General features: G+C 39.0%; 1 protein-coding gene across 2 annotated transcripts in view; it reads right to left on the reverse strand.

Moving 5' to 3' along the window:
• Positions 1 to 19,513, reverse strand: part of COL8A1 (collagen type VIII alpha 1 chain) — an 86,840-nt gene extending 67,327 nt beyond the window's left edge. For both annotated transcript variants that reach the window (XM_051780986.1, XM_051780985.1), the window contains exons 1-2: positions 19,412 to 19,513; positions 2,748 to 2,874 (exon numbers count right to left, since the gene is read on the reverse strand). The gene's annotated coding sequence lies outside the window, so the exon portion shown is untranslated. The remainder of the gene's footprint in view (positions 1 to 2,747; positions 2,875 to 19,411) is intronic.
• Positions 19,514 to 20,973: the final 1,460 nt, after the last annotated feature.

Genomic DNA, 20,973 nt, shown 5'->3' on the forward strand with positions numbered 1-20,973 from the left:
GAATGCCTTTAAACAAATAAGGTCCTGGCTTTATACAGTCATTGTGGTTTCAAGCACCATATCAAAAAACACTATGATGGGAAGCTATCATTTAATAAATCAAAAAAGCTTGCTTGGTAATAAATATTTTTCTTAGAAACCACAATATTCTCTTTTCTATGCATCCATGACCTTCCAATTCCTGATTTTTTTTACTGGAGTTACAAAGTAACGTGGGAAATAACTCTGCATGGTGAAATCATTCAGTAAAGCTGTGCCTACACTGTGGTTAGAACAACTTAAAAATGTGTGATTTCAGGCATACATGATCAAATCCTTCCACTTTTTCAGGTAGCTACAATTTGGCTGAACTGTGCCTTTCTGAGATGAGGAAAGCATTCAGTTTTGACTAAATCATTTCAATTTTATTTCTCAAGCTTTGTATTGTAAAAAAGGGTGAGCAATATTTCCATCTCACAGTATGGGAAAGAGTTTCTTGCCTGTATGGACCCTGAGCATTAAAAAACCCACAACAAACTAAAAAAGGCCATGAATTGTTGCTGTTGACTCTGTGTTCTATGTTGGCTGCTGTTCAGATAACTTCCATTTATATTGATAAATCAGGCTTTGCAGTTAGCAGTGAAAAAAAGCCATTATTTAAAATAGAAAAAAACCAAACCAAACAAAATATACAAAGATGTATACTCTGCTGTCAGTGACAGCTGTCTAAATCCAGACTGGGTCTAGACACAAGTCCTATAAAGACTCGCACATAAATAACATCTATAAGAAATATACTGTTACATTTACACACATGTATTCTCACATGTAGGATAACTTGCTGACATAAAATATCAAACTAACTGGCACCTATCTGTTGCCATTACCAAAGACTATAAATTGGTCCAAAATATTTAGTGACAGACATTGCTAAAAACAGACATGCACTTGCATACTTGCATACTTAGTGCCATGGTCTAGTAACCACGGTGGTGTTGGATCAAGGGTTGGACTTGATTATCTCGGAAGTCTTTTCCAACCCAGTTGATTCTATGATTCTGTATTTGTATATGAAATCATGCATAAGTAAGTTTCACTTAAAGAATACAAGTAAGAAACGCTTTTGTAAATAATACTGCTCTATACAAAGTCCTTCAAGTTTTCTAATGTCTGCTAAGAAAGGCATAAAAAAGTTTATACAAGTCTGAAGATTCACCTTGTTTTACTAGAGTCTCTTTTATGATGCACTTCTCGGGCAAAGATCACTGTATTCTTCCATTTATTTGTTCCGCAGTTATTCAGTATTCTACAGCAAGAATGTTTGTGTTCCTGGGTGTGAGATTCCTTCTATAATGAAGTGCAATGTGGATATGAATACATTTGTATAGCTTCAATGACTTACTGGCTCTGCTTGCAAGTAAAAATATGGTTTTGATTATCCTTAAAACTCCTGATTCAACCTACTTTGGGAAAGTTGAGCTATATTGCTTTTTATTGTTCACATGACATAGTGTGCATTCTAGCAGAGATCCAAGGTACTGTACAGTGGACTTGCATCAAAAGGGAAACTGTTGCAGCCAACCTTGATTGGAAGCTGAAATGTAACTTAAGGAATATTAATAACAGAAAGGTATTGAAATTGGTGTTCTGGCTTTAGGCAAATGATTTCTCAGTGGTTCAAAAATGCAGGTTTAGGAGATGGATAGGACAAAAATTGCTGAAAGTAAATGAGAAATATCATGAAACCTTGGAAAAAAAGTAAAAATTGGAGTATCATTTGTTTAACAGCCAGACTTTAAATGACCTCAAAGAACTATGTTCCGTGTTGGTTACTGTCTTGTAATGGAATTCCATTACTTTGAAAGCAAATGTGGAGCCCACGACAGCTTTCTTAGATATACTAAGGAGAATACAACTATCCTCTAGCTGATCTTCCTGTGCACCTATCTCTGTATGTTTTTTTCCTTTTCCTCTTGTCTGTAGTGGTGATTATATGAAAACCCATTTAAATCTTATCTGAAGCATCTTTAAGACTCATGGTAATATGTTGTGGATGTTGTGTGATTCTGTTAGGGCAATGGACAGAAAACTAACCGTTACTTGATTACTGACATGCCAGGAAAGGAAGGGACACAGTAAAGCCATGTGAGGGTAGAAAACTTTCTGAAAATCTTTTTTACATAGCTTAGTTCTGAAGATAGTTGTGTCTTTTCATCCTTATGGGCCACCTGCTTTGTTTTATTTTTTATTACAATTCTGCAACTGCCTGCCTTCCCATCTGCATCCTAAGTTGCATGTTCCTATAACATGCTGTGACTACATCAGGCCTGCGTCGTGTGCAGTTCCTTTCTTAAGGGAAAACATGATGCTATTAACCAGTGACTGGTTAAGTAGGCTTTCATAAATGCAGTTTTTCATGCTGAGTGAGTAATATTTCTGAAATAACCTCCTGTATGGATACTCATCCCAGTAAATAGAAACTTATCTCAACTTGTGTATGAAAAGCAGTTGATGTCCTTGGCAAAGGCTCTCTCTCTCAGAATAATATCCTGACATCTTCTGGCTTTGCTGAATGGAGAAGTTCTCTCCTCATCTTTGACTCGAGGGCAGCATTCTCATGTAGCTTCCAGTCTTTGCCTCTTAAATTTTTTTACAAGATAGATCCTTTTCAATGGCCATATTTTTTCCCAAGAAATGAAACTTTGAAAGACATGTTAATTGCATTGTTTCAGCATTAGACTTTTTCTGTAATTATGGAAGAAAATTACCTCAGTTTAACAGGAGAGTGCTTCACTCTACCGATTCTGATATCCAGACTCAACATCCAGTAATGAGGAGATCATAACAGTGCTGAGTATCAAATTTGAAGGATTCTGACAATCTGCATTTTCTTTTCTAGAAAGAGAAGGGAAGAAAGAAGGTATGTTAATAGCCTTCAAAAAGGCAGAACAGCAAAAAGATATTTTTTACTTTACTTGAATAAATAAGCTACATAAAGTTTATTTTATTTTCTTATTTTAATATTTTTTGATGTTAGTACATTAAATAAACATGAAAGAGCACAGAAAAACCATGTTTAAAACTGTTGCTCACATTACAAAGACACCATGAAGGGCTCACATTTTGGTTTGTTTTATTTTTGTGAGTAATATCATCTCTATTCCCCCATTATGCTTCTGTGTAGCTCTATAATTCACAGTCAACTGTGAGTTATTTTCTCATTGGACTACTTTGTATATCACAAAGGATCGTTATTTCTAGTTTTACACAGCTAATTTTTCTCTCCTCAACATCAGGCAGTTTCAAGCTTGTTCAGAATTTTGAACAAGCAAAAGCTGGAAAAATGAGAGAGAAAACTGAAATACTTCACTGTACAGTGTAAACTCTCTGGTATATCACAAAATACCAGACAACAAATTGCATCAACCAAAGCCTAAAACCAAAGTAGTTTTTCCCCCGCCTCATAAACGAGTAACAGTCGACAGCTCTGGAATGCGCACTCCTCTCCCATGAAAACATTTTTCCGCTCTGCCTTTTCCAAAACTCAAAAGTTCAAAGCTAAACTACTATATGTTATAAAAGAACAAATTTACCATGACACTTAAACAAAGACATGAGTCAGTGTATTCGAATTTCTTGAGGGAGGAAGGAGTTAGGTTTCTTGTTAAGGCAAGGTTTGCAGTAAAGAAGTTATTTTTATAGTTTTATATATCTCCTTATAATTATTTATTCACATAGAGGTTCTGTTTTACTGCGCAGTTAAAGTTGTAATTCATGCCCTTTTTGTAATGGATATATTAATTGAGATTTACAACATTTCTCCTCAGAAAACAAAATACTAACATCCTCATTAAAGAAATGGGCAAATGCAGTCACAGACATTAAGAAACTTGGTTCACTGTTATTTAGGATATCTGTGGCAATCTGGGAACCTCAGCTGCTGCTTTTTACTCTGAAGAGTACTACTTTTGTTCTTGGGAATGGTACAAGCAAGATGACCAGCATATATGTTGAAGACAGAGACAAAATGAGATGGCTTAGGACTGCTGTGGGGGAAAAAGCTTATACCTGGAATAAAAAGCATGTGATTTTGTGTCCTCTTAAATGTGAGGTGTAGAACATAATAGATTAAGCAGCTGAATTGCTCTATGTAGTTTTTAAAGCTGTCTAGGAAACTTGGAACACCATTTCTGTTTCTTTGGAACAAGTGGCCAACTCATTTGTCTGCCTTGAAAAACCTTTACTTCTGTTCCTGACTGAAGTAAGATGGATATTCTGAAAGTCATTGCTCTTGTGAAACAGGAAAGAAGTACAGAAAGCCACAGAGCTCCTGCTAATACTAAGCCTGGCCATTAATATGTAATATTGATTTGGAATATCTTAAAGGATTCAAACTTCTCCTAGGTACTGTAGTAACTTTAATGTGTCCATTCTTTCAAGCAGATTGATGTTTCAAAGCCTTGTTCATTGTGGATACAAATTTGGGATAGCTAGATCAAAGATCTGCTCTAGACTCAGACCTTTGGCACTGAATGTTATATTCACCAGAATGGAACCAAAATCAGAAAATCCTTGAGCGTGGAGAAAGCTGACATATCGAAGTATATCCAACAGCCCCCACACACCATCAGGACTTAGTTTTCCCTTATTAATATGTAAAGATTTATTAGATCATTCTCTAAAAGCAGCGTTCAGCAACTGTAGAGATGATGTGTTCAAACCGGGGGACATGGTTTTTTCCTTCAAATTCAGTTTTTTAAATGATATAGCTTAGACATGAAGTATCATAATTTCTATAGCTGCCCCTCTCTGTTGTTTCTGCAAGATGATGTGTGAAAGGACCTTACCTGGTAGTACCTACAGTCATAAGTTCTCTTTAGCCTTTTTAAAATACTAATATATTTAACAGGGAAATGCAGAGAGGGTGTAATGCAATTAATACAAAGGGGGGTTTTAAATTTTAACTTTTCAAATGTAAAGGTTTTGAGTTTTTGTTTGTCTGTTTTAGAGGCCCTTAACCAACTGTGCTGTTGAATTCAATGTTGGTTATGAATGAGACTGTAGTAAATAGAGACATGGTCTGTGGCAAGTACATTTCTAGTAAGGGAGAGTGTCACAGTCAGTTTTCTAGGGTGCAGGCATATCACACTAGTCACAATAGCTAGAAGCACCACCTAAAGAGGGGAACCTGCATTCAGTGACCTGCTGGGTAGATGACTCATGTTTTGATAACATCTGGAATAAGGACAAAAGTGAACTCTGCTTGACAGACAATAAACCCATTTAATTTTCAGTCACCATGAGCTAAACTATAATAGTTACTGTGAAAGCCACACCTGGATATAAATGTCATTGAGTAGTAGGACACAATTAGGAGGCAGTAGCTTGACAGAAAAAGGGCAGCTGATTTATGGCTCATAGTGGGTATGCTGGCTGCCTGTGTATAAATGAGGGTGAGATGGGGTTTGCTCCCCGCTTTCCTTGCAGCCAAGCATAGTCCTCATCTATGTGCTGCTTCCTCTGGCTACACAGGCAATACAGGCAGCAATACCTTGTATGTTCTGTAATAGTCAGAACCACAATGCAGGCAAACTTGGTACCAGACAACGTAATAAGTATCACACAGGGCAAGTATATATCCCCTCAGCTTGTGCTTCCACCTCCCACGTTATGCAAGTGAGCAGGGAAGAGACTTTCACCAGAGGTTAGGAAAACTGTGATTTATAGCACTGGCGGCAGGTGGAACAGGGGAGACTGTGAGACCAAGGGAGCCAAGTATTTTAAGCATCTGTTATAGGCCTGTGCCAGATACAGGATACCAGACAAGATGTGCCATTTGTCTGTTCTTGAATGGAATTTCCTATGTCCCTAATACCAGGCAAACTCTGTTTATTTATAATATAACTACTTCTGGTTTTGTGAGATGATATACAGCACATTTCATTTTTTCACTTTCACAATGACTTTTAAACACTTAAGAAGTGACTTATTTTGCTGTGTAAATTCAGTCAGGCTTGGAGGATGTTTTTGCTGTGTCACGGGTGAATCTGTAAGGACTGGAAAACTTTGCAGTTTAGGGAGGCTGCATTGTGTAGTTTTCAGAAGTGCAGTTTTCTCTAATGCTTGTCTGGATTAAGAACAGGACCCAGGTTCTTACAAGACCTATGTCAGTAGGTAGTGATTTCAATTGACAGTTTGCATGAGCTTACAGAGAACGAATTGGGAAATGCTGAATGTCCTCTCCTGACAGTGGATTTTTTTCCCACTTCTAAGCAATTATACTTAATAAGTGATTCCAATTATTTCCCAAAGGAATAAGCAGGAATTTCTAAGCAAAGCTTTTTCTCAGAGTACGTCAATTCAAAACTACAGCTTTCTAATGGAAATGTAATCATTAGTTGTAAAAGGAAATGGTTCTCATTTCTTGGAGTGCATTTCTAGACAAAATTTGACAGAAACACAACCTTCCCAGAGTAACATTATCTCACAATGAGACTGATTAACTTGGAGTTGATTATCCCACCTTTTAGTCTCTGTGCTACCTTGTAAAGAAAAGACACAAGCCCCAATTATGCTCAAGACCAGGAGGAAAAGTCAGTGCTGATATATCTAGGTCTAAAAGGAAAATAGAACAGCCCTCCAGTCCCAAGACCTTGGCTCCAGAGTAAGCCAATTGCACAGAAGGGTCCATCTTCTGCACATCAACCTTTATTACTGTCAGCACCCTTTCCTGTCAGTGCTGGAATGCCCATTTGCTCTTGCTCCAAAGGCACATCAGGCTGCACTGTCAAACCTGCCAGACTTTCCCAGGGGCCTTTACTGGTACCTCCACTCCAGCATCATATCTCCCAGTACTTTATCAGCAAGCTGTGTCCTGACTATCTCACTACTCTCCTAACTAAGACCTTTTTTTGGACTGTTGCTAATTTTTGAGTTTAGAGGAGGTGATACCCAAGACAGACTTCCTGACCTGGGCCTTTAGTTGACCAAGGCTTTTCCACAGAAATGCCTTGGTTTCTCTTGGACAGGACAAGGTAATTTAAAATAAACAAAAGTCTGCAAGATGGAAAAAGTGAAAAAGTTGTAGTGATGAATTTACTGACAAAACCACGAAGGCCCATAGAATTACTATTCATAATCCAATTTCTTCCAGTGATATTCCCTCTAAGGTTTTAGGTCACAAGGTACATCATAGCACGTGCAATTAACTGCCTGCATACATGTGCTGCATGAGCTCATCCCTTTCTGCCTCACTTTTTCTGTTTGTAAAGCTGAGGCTGTGTTATTAGACTGGGGCATAGCTCTGAAGTCCAGCTTCTGGCTAGAGTTGTTACTACAATAATTAGTGCAGCAGATGTCAGAATCAAGTGAAAGCAGCCATTTGACAGTCAAAGCACAAACCACAGTCATCACTTGCCTTGTGTTATTGCAGGTATAGAACTAACAAGAGCAGAAAAATGTTCACACTTGCTTCTAGATGTAATCCTCTGTTAGCAGAGTATCTCCCCTCCCCCTCTGAAAGGTTTTTCCAGTACACTTTGCTGTTTTTAGCTGTAGCTAGAAAAGATACAGCTGTGTTTTTTGGCTTATATAACTCGAGCTCAACCCTCAGCAACCCTCAACTTAGTCTGAGCTATTTTACAAAACTATTTTTCTGTAAACATTTTCATTCAATAGTTACCATGCGATATCTATGCTCCCTTAAAACACACTAGTGACTGGGTGCCTTATCTTCCTATTAGCAGACTGGTCAGATACTTGGGAGGTGGTCTGAAAGCTGGGGACAGAGGTGAGACAGAGAGCATTTCGTGAAGGCTGGACTCGGACATAGAGTCCTGTGATAGACAGTCCAACAAGCTGCTGCTGAGCAATGCAGAAAGCAGTGTCTCAACTGGCAGCTGAATGGATATAGTCGGCTTGGAGAGGAATTTCTAAGCTAGCCTTTAGCTCGTGGCTTTGGAAACTGTCATTTGCAAACGGACCTCACACAAATAGGGCATAAAATAGAGGATCCAGGCTGGGGTTTGGGGGTTTTGCCCATATTTACACTGTCGGGTACTCAGAGGAGTCAAAGGACCTGGAGGCAGGTCCTTTCTTGAGGTTCAGGACAATCTTAAATGTAACTAAATCATGCAGTGTACAGAGGCTGCTGTAAGGAGGCTGCTGCTTCCCACAGAGGTAAAGCCTGGCCAAGAATAGCATGTGTTTCCTCCTCTGCATCTAGCACAACTGCAGCTAAGTGGTTGCTTATGTTCAAAAATGAATGAAATATTCAATGAAAACAAGAATCTTCACTGACACGACCACTGCTTCTTAATCATTACACAAAGTAGTGTTGTCTTGCCCAAGCATGCCTGGCTCTCTAAGAATAATGGAGACAGTGCAATGTTTGGATAGCTGCTGTTTTTTCTGAAGAGTGGGGAGGGTGTGCCTGTTTGAGGGCATGTTCACAAAGGTTTTAGCCCAGAAAGAAATAGGTACATCTGGAAAGAGCATAAACCAGGTTGCCAGACTCTGGCACTGCTACTAGAAATAATCCTTTCTCAGGAAAGTACCAAAATGTGGCTGTCTGGTTTGCCCACAAGTATCCGGGCATTTAGCTTGGCAGGCATGGATACTGGCAGTTGTTTGGCATTTTGATTGCTGCCCCAACTAGTGTCTATTCTTTCTCTTCTGAAGATGAAAGAATACAGTTGTGGTTAAATCACTGGCCTAGGGATTAGGCAAAGTGTGTTCTGCTCAGATTTTAGTCTGCATCCTTGGCCAGGTCACTTAAGCAAGAATTTTGAAAAGTACTCAGCACCCACAAACAGGATCAGATTTTTCAAGAGCTCTCTGCTTCCACTGAGGCAGTGGCCAGATGATCAAAGGAACTTCTCAGAAAATCTGGCTGCAAGTGTCATTGCTAGAGCTACTGGGTGCTGAACGCTCGTGAAAATCTGGTTCTCACTGAGGTGCCCAGATGGGAATCGGGCTCTCCAACCAGCTCCTATCGTGATGGGAAGACACTTGAGAATCTGGCCAGGAGCAATCTCTTGAAATGCTACACTAGCAACTTTCTCTGTGCCTCGATTTCCTTTAAAATGAGAGTGATGTGGCCAGGGTGTGTGTAAGAATAAATTCATTAATCTATTGTATGCATTCCTGGATGCTTCTGCAGCCAGGAGAGGGAGGTGAAGCATTTGTAATATAGTGTCTTTCCAGACATACCAATCATCTGTGTAAACAAGAGTGTGTTAAAGCGACTGGAACAGGAGTCTGGGAGCCAGCTTTGCTGTATGTACAATTTACAAGCCTTCAGATTCAGGAGCTGCTGCTCTTTGTTTGACTCAAACCCTTGATCATGAGTCAGGGCTTCACCATGCTAGGGGATGTAACAAATAGATCAAAAGGACTCACCCTGAAAAACCTTTGTGCTAAACAAAGAAGGGCAGGAACAATACATTGTAAAGAAATGATAAAGCTGTTCCATTCAGCTGTTTGGCTTCTGAACTCCCTGCCTGTTGAGTACAGTAGTTTTATCATTTCCTTTCCTCACAGGATACTTCTTTCCTCACATCCCACCCAAGTGTTTGGTATTTTTGGGGGAGTTTTGAGGGTTTAGAATTTCAATTATACAGGACTGGTTACTCTTCTTATACTAGATACCCATATACAGTAGTATTATTTGCAGGTGGGATTTTTGGATTTTAAGACCAAAGAACCTTAACTTCAAAATGGGATTTTATTTTTTTTTTTTAAACTTACAGTGGCCTTAATTTTGCCTCCAGATGGGGAGATCTGAAAGGTCCTGAACCTCCTGTGGTGCGTGCTGGAGCAGCCTTCCTTCTCTTTCTCAGCAGCCTCCCCTCACATGATGCGACATTTTCTTTCCAGCTGAGAGTGGAGCCCCCCCGCTGCCCCCCTCATTTTTGGCCTTCCAGCACTGTCCGCATCTGTGCGAGCTAATGTTCCCCAGATCCTCCTCAAAGGGGCACCGAGGGCTGGCACGCAGAAGCGAAGCCCCTGGGGCTTTATCTCCGAAACCCAAGAAACCTCAAATGCATTGTGTTTCCATAAATGCTCCTCAGCTGACGGGGCTGTGGGGAGTTTCTGCTCTCTTCAACCCTTGCCTCTCCTTTGGGAATGGGAGGCACAGGCTTTAAATCAACTTTCTGGGTGTCTGTGTGCAGCAATGGAGCTAATGTTAGAGCGTGACGGAACCACAACACGAGGGGGCCTGGGCTGACAGATGGGGGGCCCTGAACCACGGCTGCCCCGTGGCTTGGGCTGGCCCTGCCCTTGCCCTTGTCCACAGCCTGGTGAGGGCGAGCTGTCACCACCCTGCCAGGCAATGGCAGCTTTCCTCAGGACTGAGGAGTCCCTAGCCTGTTGAGCAGGATGGAGCCCCCAGGATGGTGCCCTGTGTTTTTGTTTTGCTTTCTTTTATTTTAAAGTAGACTACCACACCATTAGAACTGAATTGTCACTAAATGGAATTGCTTGTTGCAAAATGCGTAATAGGTAAAATTTTTTTAAGAAAGGAAGTTCTTTAGTGTTGGAGGTTTGTATGCTTTCAAGCCTAATCAACAAGAAGGGGGATTTAATCTGTGAAACAGAGAGCAGCTAACAAGGAAGCTCTAAGTGATAGCCAGGTGTTAGAAAAACAGATCACTTGTTGGTAGAATTGCCTTAAGGTTTAAGGTTTGATCTCAGACCTAGGGGAGTAGGATGCCCACTAATAGTGGACACAATGCCTGCAGAATTTATGGGCCACAAGGGCATTAGTGGAACTCCCAAGATAAGGAAGAAACTAATAAAGCCAAGTCAGCTTGTGTGGAAATCAGCTCCAACTGCGTACAAGGTAGTTCTGACAGAGGCAGGTGGTGAGCACTGACTCACAGATCACCAACCTGAGAAACCCACCAACTCAAAATAAGGTAAAAACTGTGCATGCAGACTAATTTGCATGAGAAACGAGAGAATCATTAACCAATAGAAGATAGAATACTGATTAATAAGAGAACTACGTAACTTGTAGCCAATGAACGCTAATTCCTTTGTTTGCTAAAACGTGCAAATAGTAAAAAGTTTTAATAGTTGATGTGCCTGATTTGTGGAATTCCACCGAGCACCTAGGCTTGCACAACTCTGAAATAAATAATCAGTGTCTCTCTTGAGTGTATAATTATTGGCTTATTGCACACTGGGTAATGAATTTGATTTTTGTGAGCAACACGCTGACACAAACCCCTCCTATCGTGATAGCTTTGGGGCATTAGATACAATATTTCATGTTTTCCTGCAGTCTCAAAGAGACTTCAAAGGAGCTGAACGAGCAAAAATATTTCTCCTCCTCATCTCTGGTGGCAGAGAGGGAGAAACCAGGAAGGAAGGGTTTCTGCACCCTGAGCTGAGGTCTGGGATGCTGAGTGCCCGTGGAAAGTACCATGTTATTTCTTCAGTTAGCTCCAGCTTTGGTAGGACTTGCAGGAGCAGCCTTCTGTCTCACAGATGCAATCATTATTTTGAAGGATAAGGCTGTGTGTATGTTGTGAATGTTCATTAAGCTAAAATTCCAGCTCTCAAAATGTGCTCGATGAATGGAGCATTGAAAACATAATAGGTTTTTGCTCACTTATTTTTTTAAATACTTGTTTTCATAAGATAAGCAGTCAGTAGAAAGTTCAAAGCATGTGTAGAAGAGAAAATGCCCCTGAGAAATCACAAATTCAGTTTCTTCTGCTGGTGTTTCAGTCCTTTTGTATTGAGTTCTTGAGAGTGTTCAGCACAGGAGTGACAGATGTGATGTTGAAAATACAGGTTATTTCAAAAGAATGATATAAAATATTCAATGCAAGTGAATTCTGAACTCAGTGAAAGCAGGTTTTGTGCTTGAAATTTGCATCTAAGAGCTATCTTCTCCTGACTGTGGAACAGAAATATACCATAAGAATCACATGTACAAACTAAACATTAGCTTGGATTTTAGATATGAAGTATTTGCAGCTAGTTGCTTAAGAGCAATCTAAAATAGAAATGGAATGAAGATGATATTACAAAAGACAGCTGAGATAAATGAATTTCCTTTAAACTACAATTTAAAAGCCATCTGATAATTTTATACCCGTACATAAATAAAAAGAAATTACTTCTGCAAATTAATCTTTAATCAAGTATGAGGATTCAATGTTAAACATACAGTTTTCTGTACGAACAATGTTTTTAGGTGAGACTAGTAATGCAAGCCTAGGGAACAGTCCTAAAATGTTTTCCATGTTTCCGGATGTAGTAAGTTATGCTCAGATCTCCGAAAGATAATAACAGTCTGTAGGAGTTCCTAAGCATAAAAACTAAAAAACCACCCTTACAATGGCATTTTGGACTGCACTGCATAGACCTCCTAAACTAAGCTAGGCTGGTTGAACAGGAGGAGAGCAGGAATTCCTGTAACAGACACAGAATATCCAACTACTGTGCCACTTTCTTCTGTGAAAGACAGAAACTGCTGCTGCTGTGTCTGCACCTATGTGCACATACAGCAAAGCAGTTTGGAGGTCTCGCTGCCTGGACCTGCATGCAGCTTGTGTGCACTGTAGGAACTGAGTTCATCATGTTCACCTTCATCCTTCACTGGAGCATATTTTTGGAGCTATTGATCTGTAAGGCTGGGATAGGACAGAATCCTGCCAGTTGTTGCCTTGTTAATTCACTTAGGGAATCACTACTTAATAAATAGGCAGGGTAGCTCCTGTGAACTGACATTCAGCCTGTGAATTACACACTGAAGTACTGAGGCTGGTCTCGTAATCTGCAGCAGCGTATCACAAGATGTACCCACAACGACTACTGCAGTCTTGGAATATGTTCAAGTGCAGCCTAGTAATGATTACAGCCATTTTTGAAAGCACAGCTGGATTTTGCTAAGCTCTGCCCACCTTCAGCAAAAATCTGTCCATTCATTGGAGGGATTGTGCTCTGTTTCAGAGTTCTTTTTTTTTTACCCTGAGTTAACCAGAACTTGGCTTTGGTCCTTTAAATCCTTCTCCCTATCAACTCAGCAACCACAGAGGCAGTTTATTACTGAAAAGAAATCTAAGAATCACTTTTGGCCAGCATTGTCTTGGAAAGTTCATTTTATTAACATGGTTTTGGTTTTATTTCAAAAACACTTTGACAATCACTGACATTTTTGGAACCAGTAAAACACAAGAGACTTACTGCTAAAGGCCTAAGCTTTGCATTTTTCTGCAGCAAACAATGTGATGTGCTACTATGGTAAATTCAATTCAAGCCACTGGCTGAAAGGAAATAAGTACTGAATGTTGCCTTTTTTTCTTCATTTTCTAAAATATGTTTTGTATGAATGCTAGTGCTTCTGAGATATACTTGTTTAACTACTCTCAGCTTATTTGCTTTTTATCTATAGTGGAGGTGACAGATATATCAATACTGGCAACATAAAGTTTCCTCACACGCCTGCTTTTATTGTTCAACTTTGACCTAAAGTAACTATCTCTTGACTTTTTGCTGAGATTTGCCAGCAAGGGTCCCAGTTTGTGTTTTACATTAATGTCTGTCAACTGAGAGTTCAACTAAGATCACCTAATGCACCTAAAAAGAAATACTGGGAAATATCTGAACACTTTCTTTTATTTTTGTTGTGTTTTTTTTCTGTTGTTGTTTAAGGCAAGCTGAAGGAGAATTTCTGGTCTGCAAGCTGCATAAAGACCCTTTTTCTGATATTTTGCATTCGCTGGAACTCCATACATGGTGGGAAGAAAGCAAGGGCAGTACAGAGGTAAGTCGTGTGCTGGCATAAGCAGACTTGACTGCTAGATTTTTCAGTGGATTATATTTGATTATATTTGGTTTATGTGTCCCTGGGTCTGTGCCATCTTCCATTCTGTCCCTTTGAAAACTATGTTGAGTAAGTGAGAGGCAATGTAAGCATCTCCATTTCAGTGACTGCAGTATATTATATACATGTGTTGTTGCTTCACATCATTGTTAGAAACTCGTTTTACTGTCTGGAATTTTCAGTTGCAAAAATGGTCAAATGCTTTGTTTGAAGTTCCCTATGCAAATCCACAGTGTGCTACTGTCAACTTCTTACTTTCAGGGAGAAGAATGCAGCGGTATGTTGGTCTGAAGAGAGTGGTTGCTTTTTTAGTTAGCAGGAAACATATGCTGCAGATGTTTCAAAGTTTTGGCTTTTAATATAGCTTTGATATCTACTATGTCAGACTGTTAGTTTTGACTGATTCTCCCTTTATTGGGATGGGTTTTATTTATCCTATATGTTGCTGTGATAGATTCCTAGGAGCTGAAGTGAACTGGCATAGCTGATCCAAGAGTTTGTGATTTTTAGTAGTATGGATATTTATTTAAAATAGAAACTCTTTCTTAAGTTTGCAATATATTCTTTTTATCTCAACTTTATTTCAAAGTGGCTGTGTAAATTGTATGACCTGTTTGTGTAGTTGTATAACCAGGTTATTTCCCTATAAGAATGGAAAAGAACTAGTTAGGTTCTTTTTCTGTTTTGTTTTGGTTCGTGGTGAGGGTTTTCTTGTTGTTGTTTGTTTTGTTGAGGGTTTTTTTGTTTGGGTTTTTTTTTAAGGTTGGAGTGTTCTTTTTGGTACCTTTTATTTCTTACTTGCAAATGTATTATGAGTTCTCAGAAGCTGACATTCTGAAGTGCTACAATTCAGGATTGCCAAAAATATATGTGATAACTGCCCAGATGTCTCTAAACTGAGTGTAACGAACACACACGTTTTTCTTGAGGAGGTGTAAAAAGCAAAGTGTGCATGTGGTGCACAACAGAAGGATGCTCTGGCTGTGCAGTATTATGAATGGCATAGCTGCTAGCACGCTTCTCAGATCCTAAGTGGAAAGTTTCCTACCTACCAGGAAGCCCATATTATTTTTGAGTGCCCTCATATTGAACTCAGTGTAGTTGTTGATGAGACCCTACAAAGAATGATGTCCACATACGTGCACAGACACCATAGTCATCAGTTTACCGCAGGCACACAGCACTGGGAATAGAACTTCAGACCTTCGCCTCCGCAAACACAGCTGCTCATCTGGCCGTGGGCTTTGTAGCCAGCAGAGGGAACTGATAAACACTCTCATAAGGCTGCTCTATGTATTTTTTTCTAACCAAGAGAGGGCACTGATTTTCACTCCCTTTTGGAGAGGGTCCATTTCATGTCACCCCTCAACAGTTTCACCTGCCGTTCAAGAAGCAACAGACTTATATTCATCTTGTTTTTGCTATAAAATGTGGACTTGCATGAAGAAGTTTTAATCACCAAAAGATGTCCCTAGGCTGCACAGTGGTATTAATCCCCTGCAGTGCAATTATGAGACATTAAATTCATTACACATCAAGACAATTACAGAAACACTTCCAACATTTCAGGAGTACAGGGAGAACAAGCACAATTGTTTACTGATGACTACAGAGAATAGCCACAGTTATTGCACAAGACCTACAAAAGGCTTCAGAACCAGGACTTATCATTATCTTTTTGAACATATATGCCTCCACAACTTTTGATGGAGGGGAATTCTGTTAGCATAAAGAATAGATCTCACTTTCTGGAGGGAAAGCCACAAAAAAGGAAAAAACACACAAAACTCTAGGAAGTGTAAGTGGCAAAAATGAGAACTTTTGTACAGTTAAATGCAGCTGTTTGTAGTTTTTTTATGAGACAGAACAAGCAACCTCTGATGTTTTTGTCTTCTCTTGTTTCTCACTACAGTACCTCCATTGAACCATTGCTCTTTTAGAAATATGACAATAGTGAAAATTATAAATTATATCCCTGTGGAAGGAAAGAACTCCCAGCTTAGAATAATTGGAAGGCCAAAAATGTAAGGGAAAATATAGGGATATATTTAAGCTTAAGTGATAGAACTTAATCTTACCTCCCCTGAGATATATAGCAAGACATAGAATAAGTGAGCAGAAAATTCTGGCATGTAGTTATGCTCAGGGATATAAGAAAATTGTCCTATCTTCTACAATAGGTAGTGAGATGACAATTAATGGTTCTTTTTCTAGTCCTCCAGTTACCTCTCACACGTCCACTACCTTATCTATGAGCAATGCTTGCTTAGCAATAGTTTTTAATTTGAAAGAATAAGAGACAAGGCCTCCATCCATACAGCAGTAACTCTAGAAACTGAGCATCAGAATGTGTTGGGGTTTTTTTGTTTGCTTGTTTGTTTCCTTGAAAATTAAGTATTTGCAAGGCCACAGGAGCAATTACGAGCCTGTACCCTCATAAATTAACTCTAGAGTTAAAAACTGAAGGGACAGGGCAAAGCTGGTGGTTGGGTTTTGTTTGTTTGTTTTAATGGGTGTGAAATTATATCCTATATGTTTATAGAAGTGGCACATGATTGCCAGTGTAGAAAAGAAAGGGAGACTATATTCTACGCCCCCTACAAGATCCTTTGAATAATTTTGCTTAAGCATCATGTTAAGCTTCTCTTTGAGCTCTTACTGCTACTGAGTTACCAAGACTGAGTTCTTTTAGTTGTTGCCCATCATTTCTAGTCCATGGCAGTAGATCTCTGTTTCCACATCCTTCCAAGAGTAGGTTGGTCTCCTTTCACCACAGAGTGTAAGAAAGAGCTGGGCATTTGGTTATTTGTTTATTTACCCTCTCCAAGAAGGGTTTATTTGTAAATCCTGTTAAGGGGTTTGTAAAGGGTTTCCCAGGAAGTCTGAAAGTGTTAGGAGTAAATTACCTCTCTCAAGATTTGTCACTGGAATTCTCCTTGCTGTTCAGCCCTAAAGAGTCATGCAAAGACAGATCAGCTACAAAGGGGTGGACTTTATAAGGCTGAATACAAAATGAATTGTGGAATTAAAGTGCTGGCCTGGAACCCAGAAGAGCTAAATCTGACACTCTACCATGAATTTTCACTGTAACCATAAGCAAAAGAGTTCATATATTTAGTGGCAGCATGGCCAGAGGAAAACATAATCTCTCCCTATAGAGAGTTGTATGAAAATAAATTCATGAAGGTAAGAATGTTTCACAAGCAGTGGTGGTGGCAGAACTATGCATAGATAGCAGACAGTGATATGTTTATCCTGTGTTTCTAGGTGTCTAGTCTAACACTCTAGGCAGCACTGGAAGCTGGTAGCTTAAGTGGATATTAGTGCCCTAAATAAACACCTAAAAAACCTAAGCATAACTACGAAGAGAAATAGCTGAGCATCCCTGCTCAGCTTAACTGGCTGAAAAAACCAGCCAGTCTCTTTACCTTGACTTTATTATTTAAAATTCTATGATAATTACTCAAAAAATCTGAATTCCTTGTTCTACCACTGATTCACTTTTTAAAATTGTTGTGGTTGTAGCATTATTTTCAAATTACAGTATTTTTATTTTTCATTTTAATATCACTACACTTTAATCTTGTAAAAAGGAGATTCAGATCAGCACAAAGGTCAATAAATGCATTCCTAGATATCTCAGTTCTCTTGGAGATCTTCTGGGTGTAGTTTCCCTTCATCCCCTGCTGCAGAGTGATGCTAAGCTGAATTATCTATTCAGCTTAAAAGAGAAACTGCTCAGAGGAGATTCTGATCTAAATTAGATGCATTCCTTTGAAAAGAGTTTTCTTAATATGTCCTGCAATCCATTTTTCAAATGCCAAAACATTACATTTCACAGCAAGCTTTAATGAAAAGTATTTTGCTATAAACACATTTCCTGTGGCAAATGCATTTTTTTTCCATGAACATTGCTCTGTTAAAATTTTTGATTTATCTGATAGAGTAAAATTCTGTGTGAACAAATGAGGCTTAACTGCCAGACTGTAGACCTAAATTCTGTATGCATTACACATAAAATCACATATTGTGTTTTGCAACAGGGGTGTTTTTGGAAGGGAAAGGGAGGTTTGCTATAAAAATCAGATGTTAACTAAAGAATAAAATTTTGTGGCCAGTCATGAGGAAAACAACTGGGCTCTATTCCTGTTTTCTGTGGGCAATTTATATGAACTCCTGGATGGAGAAATAGTTTTGCTCTAAGTATGCTGCAGAAAGCACTGCACTTTGTTTTTTGAATAGTTAAATTTGTTTGGGTTTTGGATTTTTGTCATTTGTTTGGGTTTTTTTAAAGATACTTATGTAATCTTCCAGGCAAGTAGCTGAAGGCAGTATTTTCTTTTCCCCATTAGTTAGAATAGATAAGATATAAAATACATAAAAAAATCTTAGATACAGTATGAAGAAAAGGGCACTTTGAGCAGGATTCTGCTGTTGTTATACAGTGCTACAGCTTAAAATATTGCAGCTAACATGAGTACAGCTATATGTGGATATAATTCTTTCTTAGAGAAGGCTTTTTATTTGTGGAAAGATCAAAAAAGAGTCAATTTATAAAGAGAATTGGGTATTAAATCATTCTTTACTGCAGAATGTATTGCATATTTACAGACAGCATTAGCTGCTTGCTTTTGGCAGTTCATGCTTTCCCTCCTCTCTGAGCACTGGAGAGAGGCATTCTAGGATTAGGATTTCTATGATGGAATTTCTTTAAACAGGTGACTGTGTGTTAAAAGTGCACTGACTCACACAGCATGACAAACTGGTACTGGTCACTAATAGATTCATCTCAGTGTGGATGGATAGATGCATGGATGGGAGTGCAAATATAATTTTGAAACTACTTACTTTTTAAAGTTTTAACTGTTCAGTAACTGTCTCTGTCCTCTAGCATTAGAAATGCCCATGTAGGCAAACTGTAGGTAAAACATAAACAAGCTGATCTAAAAATTTCATAGAGACACAAAGTCTGTTGTTCCAAGAAACAGAACTCTGTTGGTAAAATATGTACTTTAAGCATATTTGGTACCAGATGATGAATTACATCAGCCTTATTACTGTGCTTCTGTGCAGGCTTAAGTTCCATCACACTTTTTTTTAAAGGCAGTGAAACACGTGAAGATGCACTTCAGTCTCAAGGTTGTCTCAATCTGGCTAGTAAATGATATTAGCAACAAAAACCAATCCCTTCCTTAAATTAGCACTAAGCTTTTTTTTTTTTTTTTCCCTCTAACAGAATTTAAGGAAGCTTTGTAGTGAATTTTTTTTGATAACTTTGACTGGAGTGAGAGGGGAACTATTAAGAGGGATAATAAATTGGTATAATTGGTCTGGGTATACTAATCTCTTCAAAATCAATCAGAAAAGGATAGAAGACCATTTCTCAGCCACAGTGTTTCCCAGCAAGATCTACTTTTATTTCATTGCTAAAACAACAGACTGTTACTAACTTAAATGTCAGATGACACTACATCTGAAAAAAAAGGGGGGGTGGGGAGCCAGCACCACCCAGCAAGGCAGTGCTAGAGTTCACATTAAGATTTCCTCACAATAGCTGGTTAGAACAGAAACCTGAAGTAGCAGTAGTCTTACCTTGAGTATACAAGATCCAAGAAGAGAAGATCACTGGTTCAAAACACTGGAGGACTGAGAAAGTGCTCTGATCTGCTGCTGGTAGCATGCACTTGGCTTTTATGTGCAGGTGGGAGGAGCTGCTCCCTACGGTAGGTGGGCAGTGAGGATAGCAGGCAGACAGCCTTCAGAAGGCATTATACAGTAGGTTTTTGCTCTTTGGGGACAGAGAGAGGGAGAAAAAGCAAGCTGGATGGCATTCACATGAGAAACAGTGTTGGATTTATTTGCTGGCTTTTTTTTCTGTCAATCTTCAGTTAGCTGAAGATTTTCTACCGTATTTGTTTCTCTAAATCTGAATCTCTGAATTATTCCAGTTGCAGTTACAATGCTACTAGGTCTCACTTCGGATTTTGGAAGGATTTTTACAACCGTGAGATAAGAATGCAAAGCCTTTTTCAGAAAGGTCGGTGTTTCCCTTTCTAAAAAGGGATAGCTATGAAGAATCTGCCCCTTGATCCTTGAAGTTGTCTGTTTACTCAGGGATTAAACTTCCTTTATATTCCAAATGTCTACTAGATCTCAGCTCCGGAACCCTCCTAAGTTTCTGTTTTGCTGAGCTACACAGCTTTTTCTTGACGCAGCTGTAACGTGTTCCATCTACACACTGACTTTTCTAGCAGCTTAGTTTAGAGCACTTTCATTGTTCACTGTGTCTGAGTTCTAAACAATTTTCCCAACTGGTATTCTCAAAAGGCAAATGTAGCCAAAAAGACAAACCAGTAGGAATATGCATTCCTGGTGGTTTCTGTGTAAAATCATTCATTGTTTATTTTAACTCATTCATTGCTTTCAGAGCACAGAAGAATGGATGGCACAGTGTCCAGACACTGGTTCCTGCAGGCAAAACAGACAGTTGTACCTGTCTCAAATACACTAATTCTCTATTTGCACTTATTTACACATGTTCCTGCATGAGGCATCTGGGCCTATATTATTCACCATAATACATGAGTAAAACCCATGTTATATTGGAACATTTAATGGGGGGAGAAAGCTGGAAAGATAGAACAGGAAGAGAAGGACAGTGGTGTGCAATCAAAGGAGAGACTGGAGATGCATCCTGACTTAAAATCCAGGGAGGACCAGACAGAAAAATACATGAGAACCTTAGTTACAGAGCTGAGATAAGCAAGTTTGTAGCAGGGTTTGTGGAGATGAGATGATGCATACTGCTGCTTGCACCAAAGGACTAAACTGGTCACTAGATAAGGAGGTATAAGATGCTTTTTTTTAAAAAAACCCTCTAATTGAGTGGATCAGACATATTTAGTTGCATACGATTTTATTTTGTTTTGTCTTTTTAGAAAAAGGCTTACAAATCATGCAGCCATCAACCTGGATGTCAGTGTTATGTGGCAAAAGCAGCTTCATAACCTTGATGACAGCCCCTGTGAGATTTGGGACTGTCAAGCTGAAAAGAACTGGTGAAATTGCTAATATTTCTTACAGGTATTGGGTTGCTGTTGGATAGGGCATTTTCTACATAATGCAACTATTATTAATATATTATATTATTAAAA

The sequence above is a fragment of the Manacus candei genome, unplaced genomic scaffold, assembly GCF_025592945.1.
Source record: "Manacus candei isolate 608988 ecotype Guabito, Panama unplaced genomic scaffold, ASM2559294v1 h1tg000014l, whole genome shotgun sequence".
In the NCBI taxonomy this organism is placed as follows: domain Eukaryota; kingdom Metazoa; phylum Chordata; class Aves; order Passeriformes; family Pipridae; genus Manacus; species Manacus candei.